At 36.4% G+C, this 9,213-nt stretch overlaps 1 long non-coding RNA gene across 1 annotated transcript; it reads left to right on the forward strand.

Annotated features, from left to right (window-relative positions):
• Positions 1-258: 258 nt before the first annotated feature.
• On the forward strand, positions 259-7,131 carry LOC145551166 (uncharacterized). The gene is made up of 2 exons (XR_014087006.1): positions 259-1,923; positions 4,414-7,131. It is a non-coding gene; the product is annotated as an uncharacterized LOC145551166 (long non-coding RNA).
• Positions 7,132-9,213: the final 2,082 nt, after the last annotated feature.

Here is a 9,213-nt window from a genome sequence, read left to right on the forward strand (position 1 = left end):
AGAGATATATGTTATTTAACTTAATTATTTCAAGTAAAGTCAAAGTAAAAAGGTCATTTAAGGAAAAGAAGCACAAAAGTCCAGAAACAGCCTCTGATATTATACAAAGCTTTCGAATTGCTTAGGAATTGTATGATACAAATTTCCTTGTATCATACTTTTAACTACAGACCTCTCCCTACTTGTTTTAGTTCTCTTAGGTGCTCCATCACCTAATCTCACTGTTTCAGTTTCAGGACTTCTATTAATCAAGCCAGGAAGAAGGGTGGAATCTGAATTGAAAATATACAATTTCTCAGATTTATAGATTATTATAAATCAGGTCTCATTGCAAATATTATGAGTGGATCAGCATTATGAATAATTGGTCTTTTTATTTTAAACATGTGAATGTTAAAAACATAGATAGACAAGAGAGAACATCGTAGCTGCAGCGTAATCAGAAAACATGTTAATAAGACAGAAAAAGAAGCAAAAGTTCGCTCTCCTGCAAATGCAATGCCATGAAAATCCTGCAGGTTGCAGCTTTAATGAATGAGACAGTCTCCATTCTTAAAGAGACACGGTTTAAAAAAAAAAAAAAAGAATACAGAAAATATTGGAGGATTTTTATTTAATTTCTATTTTTATTCTGCAAAGGCTGTAATTTGTCCGATGAAAGCAGCCGTGGGTTAATATATCCCGCTTCCAGTACAGTAACACCTTGAGCAGAGAAACCCGCAGCGCCAGGCGTGTTGAGTATGGGAGTTAAAAATAGCATCATCGGTCGGCCAAGCGCCGCTCCGTTACTACGCGTTTCAGCATTCTGCCCTATGCAGGGGGGGAGTCTGCAGGACTGAGACCGCGGCAACCCTCCACCTTTTTGTGCTGCTCCGCATTATCAGTCGGAGGGCCACTTGTGGTTGTTTCGAAGGAGTAAACCCAGCCTGAAGTCCATTTTAAGCACATTTGCAATCTTTATACGAGTCCCATTCTCACGTTACTCGCCATTTTGCTCCTGATGCTCTGTGTGAAATAAAACAGACGTTTTAGAGTCACCAAACCGCGGCCAGTTCGGTCTATTGAAAGAGGTGTAGGCTAGTCTTTTGGCTCATCGTCTACTCGTTTACATTTTTACTGGCTAATTGGGCCCTCGATGGTGTTTGTTCACATTTAAGGCAAAAGCAGGCTTTGCTTCCACCTTCAAAGTGGGAGATTCTCCACCTGACGTCAATGCCTATGTGACTGACGCAGCCCGCAGCAGAAGGAAGTCTGTTTTAGTTATCCATTTGTTTAGGCGTTAAAAATACAGAAGGACACCCAATTATCCACCACCAAGCTCTACAATTATAGCTTCGTTTGACTATTTTCGCCATATTTTTTCCCCCCTTTCCACATGGTGGGTGAGTCTCTGCGCGCATGGATGCACGCGCGCGTTGGGAGATGAGGGTGCCACCGTGCTTTCAGCGACAAATCATGATTTTTTTAATTTTTTTATTTTATTTTATTTATTTATTTTTCTAAGCGTCAAATTTTGCACATTATTAACTCCTGTTTGCAAACCCGGTCCGAGTGGTTTCCTTGTGGAAATCATGACCACTACATATTGGACAATATGCGGGTGGGCTTGCGCGTGCGTGCGTGCGTGCAGCCCACCGTGCAAACAAGGCTCGCGCTCGCTCTCAAACGCCGCACGCTCGAAATTCCTCCAAGGAACCTCTGCGAGCTTTTCTTTTTTCATCACGCGCGAGCTAAAAATAGAAGCGGGGTTGGATCGTGATCCAGAAATAGATAGGGGGCATCACTCCTATAAAAGGCATACCATTCAAGAGTACAGTGAGAGAAGAGAAAAGCCGGAGCAGATTTAATGGACAAATAGGGTGTTTAGTCCATTTTTTAAAAGCTTCTTTCCGTGCTTTTATCAGAATCTCTGCAGCTACAACGGTGAGTTGTTCTAACCTTTTTCTGAATGCACCTGTTTCCTTTTCATCCCAGTATTCTGCATCAGTATTATTCCTTGTTGTTCTTTTTTACGTAAAATTTTGGGGATTGCAACTCTTTGATTGGGATGGGAAACACATAGCATTTAAGGAGAGCCTTTTCGTAAGAATTGCTGCTATTTCTGCAGCTTGCTGGAAGGAACATCAACCGGTGTGTGCTTACAGCTACACGGGGATCACCCTCAGACACTGTTATTAAAATAGGTAAATTAGTCTTCTCCCTGCTTATGAGAGATGAATTGTCAGTGTTCTTGCTGTTGTTACCTAGTGATCCTCATTCTGAGATTTGTTGAGTGGTTCTCAGCCAAGAAGTGTGAAGGGAGCTGTCCTTCATGTAGCGGTGCTGAAGCGGTTCAGGTAGCGGTTGCTGGTTTACACCCAGTGCAACTACGAATACCGCCATGGGCAGCTCTGATTAGTTTGATGCACCAGAGTTTTATGCTTTTTGATGGGTTTTGATCTTCACGCTTTACCGCTGTGTGAATAAACATGATTTTATTTGTATGCTTAAACTGAAGGGAGAGCAGTTCGACGCCTCACACCAAATGCTCCATTTAGAATTTGAATCCGTTTGCAGAATTTTTTTTTTTTTTTATTTTCATCTCTCCTCCCTTTTGTGCACGATGAGCCTCGAGTCGTGACTGCTAAAAGTGAGTAAGGCGCGTGCTGCGTCAGTGGCGTCTGGCTCCGGTGCGCTCGAGACAGATGGGGAGAATCGTGACAGGCTGGGGAGACGCGTCCTCGACTGAAAGACTGGGCGGCCCAATGAAAACGAGGCGAGGGTGGGGCCCCTACATCAGCAGCTGGTGATTTGGAGCCAAAATTAACCCTTTGCAAATAATGAAATAAAACTTTATGCTTATTTAAGATGAATTCGCTCTGAGTAGCACGTCCAGTTTGGATCCACGCATCTGATTGCGATGAAACGTCGTGCGTTTTCAGCTGCAGCCTGATTGTTTCAAACCGCTCTGATGTCCATGAGAGCAGAGGTAGTCAAGAAACTGTCAGGTGCTTTGGCCTCCTGCTTTTAGGTGCTCTTTTTCTTTGCGTCCCTATTGGTGGAGGACTGGGTACCCTGTCCAATCAGATCACAAGCATTCCTCTGCTGCGTGTTAAAGTCTATAACGGCGATAAGATACCGCCTCTCTTCATCGCCGCTCTTTTTAATAACAAGGCTGCGTGTTGCTGCAAAGCCAATACCAGTCAGACGAGTGTTCAGATTAGATACAATTCAGTCAATGAACAAGTCAAACGACAGTGCAAAAGCTGAAGACACTTTGAGGATGAAGACCCCCGGGGAGTCGTGGACTGGAGATTCACTGTGATTTATAGCAGCTGTCCGTCACGAATCTTTTTGCGGTCTGGGCTTGCTGTGCATACATGAATCCGGGAAGCCCTTACCCCAAAAAGCATTCGTGGAGGACGTTAACGTCGCCCGTGTTGTTTTGGATGGAGGAGACACACTGCTGCTGTCAAAACGGGCTCTCTGCTGTGTTGTAACAACGAGAGCTGGACCCTCAAAGTGCTTCCGCACACACAGGCAGTGTTTGAATGTAATAGCTAGACGTTTGGTTCGATACTTAAATACAACTATTATGTCTCTGCATCTATTGAAGGAGGAAAAGGCAAACACGAAGATGCACACACCTTTCATACACAGTTCACTGTTCAGCAGTTTGCACAATTACGCAAAATGTTGCTCAGCTGTGCAAAGGGGGGGAAAAAGAGTAAAGAAATTTAAGAAAAAATATCTGGATTTCAGAAGAGTTGTGAAATAGAAAATAATGTATGTTTTGGACACATATTTTTTATTTATTTATTTGCACTTAATTATCTATCTATCTGTCTATCTGTCTATCTATCTATCTATCTATCTATCTATCTATCTATCTATCTATCTATCTATCTATCTATCTATCTATCTATCTATCTATCTATCTATCTATCTATCTATCTATCTATCTATCTATCTATCTATCTATCTATCTAATCTCAGCATGTTTAAATTTTGTTCTATTGCTCTATCTGAATTGTAAACAGGTGCATGTGAAAGACTGCGTAATGTAATAAGTGGGAGAAAGTAAAAGCAATTATCATTATGCCCAGAATTTGGCGTATAATAAGTTATCCAAAATCTGGTATATATTTTGATTTTTGAATTTTGAGACATCAATACAAATACCTAATTGCTTTCTTTTTCAACACACTTTTCACGTGCAATTTATCACATATATTATTACATACACTTAATCTGAAAATAGAAGTTATCTATTGAATCTATCCATGTTCATCATATATCCTCCGTCACACCAGCGTGCGCATGTTTTCAAATCATTTTTTCTGTTCGACGCAGCAAAAGAAATTCGATTTTTATTGTTTCTGCTCCCTCGCGTTGTGTTCACTTTCTAATTTTTTTTACCGCTTTAACTCCCAGGTTCCCCCCTTCACATGCAAATATAGCACACAACACCTGGAGACAGCAGCAGTGACCAAAGAACATCTAGGTCAGCAAGTGGACTCTACAGTGAGTGGGAAATCCTGGAAAAGATGTGAACAAAAATTTGCATCATATTCTGGTTTTGCTTTTGTGAAATGTTCAAGAATGTCTGCCTTCTCATCTTTAAACTGCACTTCAGTTTTTTTTCTATCTAGCTATTAATGATGTAAATACTAAAAATTCCACTAGAAAGCAAATTAATTTGTGTCTTCTTATTTTTGCAAGCTGTGGTTAGGTGTTCTATTCATGCGCTGCAAATGACTTAACTTTTTGTGTTCTTTTTTTTTTTAACCTTCCACACATTACCACATCTTTTATTAAACTCTCCATACATAATATTTTTTTGTGTTTCATTGCACTGAACAATTTATACAACATCTGAATGTATTATTTATTCCTCTAACAAATTTCGCACATGATTTTTTTCCCAATATGCTGCTGACGTAAGTGACTGAACCGTTCATTAATCTTAAAACTCCTTTAAATATCTATGAGGCTGATATTTTACCCATGTCGAGGAGCAGGGGCAGTAAACTCCCCTCACACTTTCTTCTAGAAATGGTCAAATTTATCCAATTCCTCACAAACTAAGGAGCGTCATGTTTATGATTCATCCCTTTCTTTGCAATTTTTCATCTCATACACATCGGTCACAGTCCCTTGAAAAAGCAGGGGAATTAAAATATATTTTTATCATGTGACAATTTAAATGAATTTAAAACTTGTGTCTCTTGGAATAAACAATGTTTAGAAGCTGAAAATGTTTTTTACTCTTATTGGGTTTTTTTTTTTGCAGGGTTACACTGTATTTTCATTATGTTATTTTTTCATGAGAAAATCCACCAGAACATGTTTTAACTCTTCATAAATAAAAACAAGAACTATGAATCAACATTAACTGTTATGACTCAGACGATCTTTGACACTATCCAGTCTTTTTCCTTCTCTTTGATTATTTAATTCTTTATTTCTGTACACAGTATGAGCTTGGATTTTAATAAGAAGCAGTTTAACGGTACTAGGAGTGTATATGTATCTGGATGCGAGACATTCTGATCATCATAGTTATTTACAAGCAGCAGTCTAAATTGATTGAACCCATGCATGCATGTGTCCAATTGGTCTCTCTAAACTGCCCTCAGGAGTGAATGTGTGTCGTGCATGTCTATGACAGACTGACGATCTGACCAGGGTGTGCCCCACCTCTCGCCCATTGACTGCTAGAGATAGGTCACCCTACCCCAACAACCCTGCAAGGATAAGCAGGGGTATACAATTTATGAATGTGTTCTAGGTGGAAAGACATTCTGCTGCACAGTTAATCGGAATGCTGTGTTAAGCTCCCACAAAGATGTGACGTGGTACTAATGTCACCAAAGACCAGCATGTATAGAATACTGAATTGAAACTAATATATATATCTCACTCTTTTGGGCTCATTGGAAAGTAGTTGTAGTATGAATCTTTTTTTTTCTCTCTAATAAGGTTGGCAACATAAAACTGATATGTCAGAAGTTATGTGAACGCCCATCTTTGTTTTAAGATCTACATGTATGGTAAATGAATTTACTCCTGTTTTCAATCAAACAGTGAAAACTCCCTTATTTGAGTTTTCATATCTGACTCTTTTTTTTTTACTTATTCTTTTTACTATTGTTATTATGGTTATTATTTAGGTGTGTGAAGTTGTGTATAGATTGCATTGTTATGCAAATAAAACATAGATATTTTTAAACTTTTGTATTATTGGTGTTTACTTTGTCAACTTTACTAATATATCAATGCCCAAGTAATATAGATTAAACACTGCATGTAATCACTTAAACACTGCTAACATGTAATCACTGTTCATGTGAATTCTTATTAATAATAAAAAACCGGAAGGAGAGCCAGATCAACAAGAGCAGTTTACATTAATTTAGGAGATATAATATCCACATTGTGAAGATGTAAATGAAAGCCAATGTAAATGATGTTTATTTTATTAATTTTGTTCTAAGTTTAGTTGAATTTATGCAATAAAGAGTATACAAAAACATGAGTTTATTATTGTCATTGTAAGCCTGCAAAGTAACTAATCAATAAAGTAGAGTTTAAAAAGCATAAAACAAAAGGAAAGTCCAGTAAAATAAGAATGTGTGATCATCGGCCTGCAGCACTGTTTTACAGACATTATAAGTACAAATATATTAACAAGCTTGGCACTTTTTTCATGAACCAATCAATGCAACAGTTGAAATCAACACTCCTCATTCACCTACAACACACTCACTCACTGAGGCATGAGCAGAAGACTCACAGGACTTGCCTGGGGGCATTCACAGTAAGGATCAGCTGTCGGTCCATCTGCGACCAAGACAATGCTCTGATTTAAATTTCATTCAGGTTCCTTTGAAAGTGCACAGCCGACAGTTTAGACCCATGTTTACAATTGGTGCATTTCTATTTTTAGTAGCAATGCGCTTATGTAACACTCACACTAACGTTATAGACCACTGATGTCTGCTCCACTTGACTGAACTATGTTATGCATATGTGCGTGCGTGTGTGTGTGTGTGTGTGTGTATGTGTTTGCATCTGTACACGGATTTGGACATTATGTCTTTTATTAAAACATGAAGGAGTTGTGTTGACATTCATAAAGTTTTAAACCTATTCACATTGTGTCCTTGTGCATTTTTTAGTGCCATTGCTGACTTAAGGTTTATTATTTTTGAACAAGTGATCAAGGTTCTCTAAAATGTTAATCAACAAATCTAACAACATAACCCATAGATGCATGAAAGCACAAAAACCTAAAGAAAGGTAAAAAATTAAACAGTGTTGTATAAAATAGTGGTCAAATAACACAAGTGAAGTGAAATCAGTGATCGACGTTTGAGGTGAAAAATATAATTCCAACACAATCAAGAAATTATTAAAATACAATCAGAGTAAACATTGGCTATTTCATTATATTATATATAGCTACAGCTCAATTTTTCAGTTTTTAATTTTTTAACTGGTTTCCTTAACATGATAAATCTAGTACAAAAATCATGCAAGATATAAATCATGTTCATACCAACATGATTTATGTCATGTTGGTGAAATTCAATATTGCATATTCAATGTCATACGTCTATAAACAAAGAGGTAGACAAATAAGCAAATGTCAAATGGACAAAACAGGTCCTATAGATAAAGCACAAAATTTGAATAAAATATACACAAAATATAATTTTTTCAAATATCTGACTAAACTAACCTGGGTCATGTGAGCCAACAATGTATATTTTCCAGATATTTGGTGAATATTTTTTTATTTTAAACATTGTAGTCGGTGGATGATGCCTGTAAAATCCCTTGTCCAGGAGCAGAACTCAATACATTATAATAGTTTAAAACAAATATAGAAATACTAAAATTATATATTATGACAATTAATTATAAGTAGTCATATAAATAATTATAAAAGTATCAATAAATTGAATTAAAAATCATTTTTATATATTTTCCAACTCCATTGAAATGTGTCCCTAGTTTTGTCAACACCGTCCGAAAGAATGTAAAAAAATAAATCTGGCATTATTGGGGGCACCAGAACTTCTGAGGACCCCATGACCTCTTCCTTTCTCTTCCTTTGCTAAGAGGGCTAGTTAGCTCTGGTTAGCTTATGTTATTCTTTAATTTTTTTATTCTTTTTATTCCTAAGTTGTTTGTCACAACCATGATGTGTCAACACCATAACTGACAATTTACAAAACTTTGATACAATTTTGTGAAATAAAAGCTTAATTTTGGTATAATGTAAAGATTTCATGGACCTGATGAGCTACAATATGACCTCCTTCAGAATAACATCATATAAATTGAAGTAGTTTGGCATTTTGTCAACTCCGTCAGAAGTAAACTCCATCAGAGTTTTTGTGACTATTTCAGTGAAATTGTTGTCAAATTTCACTTAAATGTGCAAATAATTTATTTTAATGTATTTTACATAAATTGCATTACTTCACATGTACCAAGTTTTTCATTTTACTCACTAGTTTGTCACCACCTTCAGTTCTGTGTCAACTCCATCATGCAGTGTCAAGTCCGTCAGATGAACTTTTTGTTGTTTTTTGTTTTAAATAATATTTATTTTGTTTCTTGAGAAGCATTTGTTTGTAAAATTAGTAAAAATATCACTATTCTCCCTATTCTCAAGAATTACTGTAATATTACTTTTAAATATAAAGCATACACACCTTCATATCCACCACCACATAACTTGCAGATTTGATTGTACAGTTAAGTACCAAATATATCAAATTAATAAATATTTAAATAAACTTAAAATACTGTAAAATCTGTGAATTTAAAGATGTAGTTGAAAATCAGCTGTTGCAAATCCGCTGTATAATAAAAAAATGACAAAAAATAAAAATAATAACTAAATATATATTATTAAATACAAATGGAATACTTCAGAATTCTGATAAATTTTTTAAATATCTTGAGATATAAAAAGAAATTAGATGACAAGTGCAAAGACCACATAGAAAAAAGAGTTTGCAATGTATTGAGTGCAAGACTGTGTTTTAGTTCATTGGTTTATGGTTTTTAGTTAATTGGTTATGAACTGTACTGACTAGTATTTTTTTAGCATATTGTTTTTTTTTTTGCACGTATATATTCAAAAATTGTTTCTCCTGAAATGACACCTTGTATTTTAAAGATTTACGAGTATAAATATAGTGGGGAAAAACCAACAAC

The sequence above is a fragment of the Poecilia reticulata genome, chromosome 3 (assembly GCF_904066995.2).
Source record: "Poecilia reticulata chromosome 3, P_reticulata-male-v2, whole genome shotgun sequence".
In the NCBI taxonomy this organism is placed as follows: Eukaryota; Metazoa; Chordata; class Actinopteri; order Cyprinodontiformes; family Poeciliidae; genus Poecilia; species Poecilia reticulata.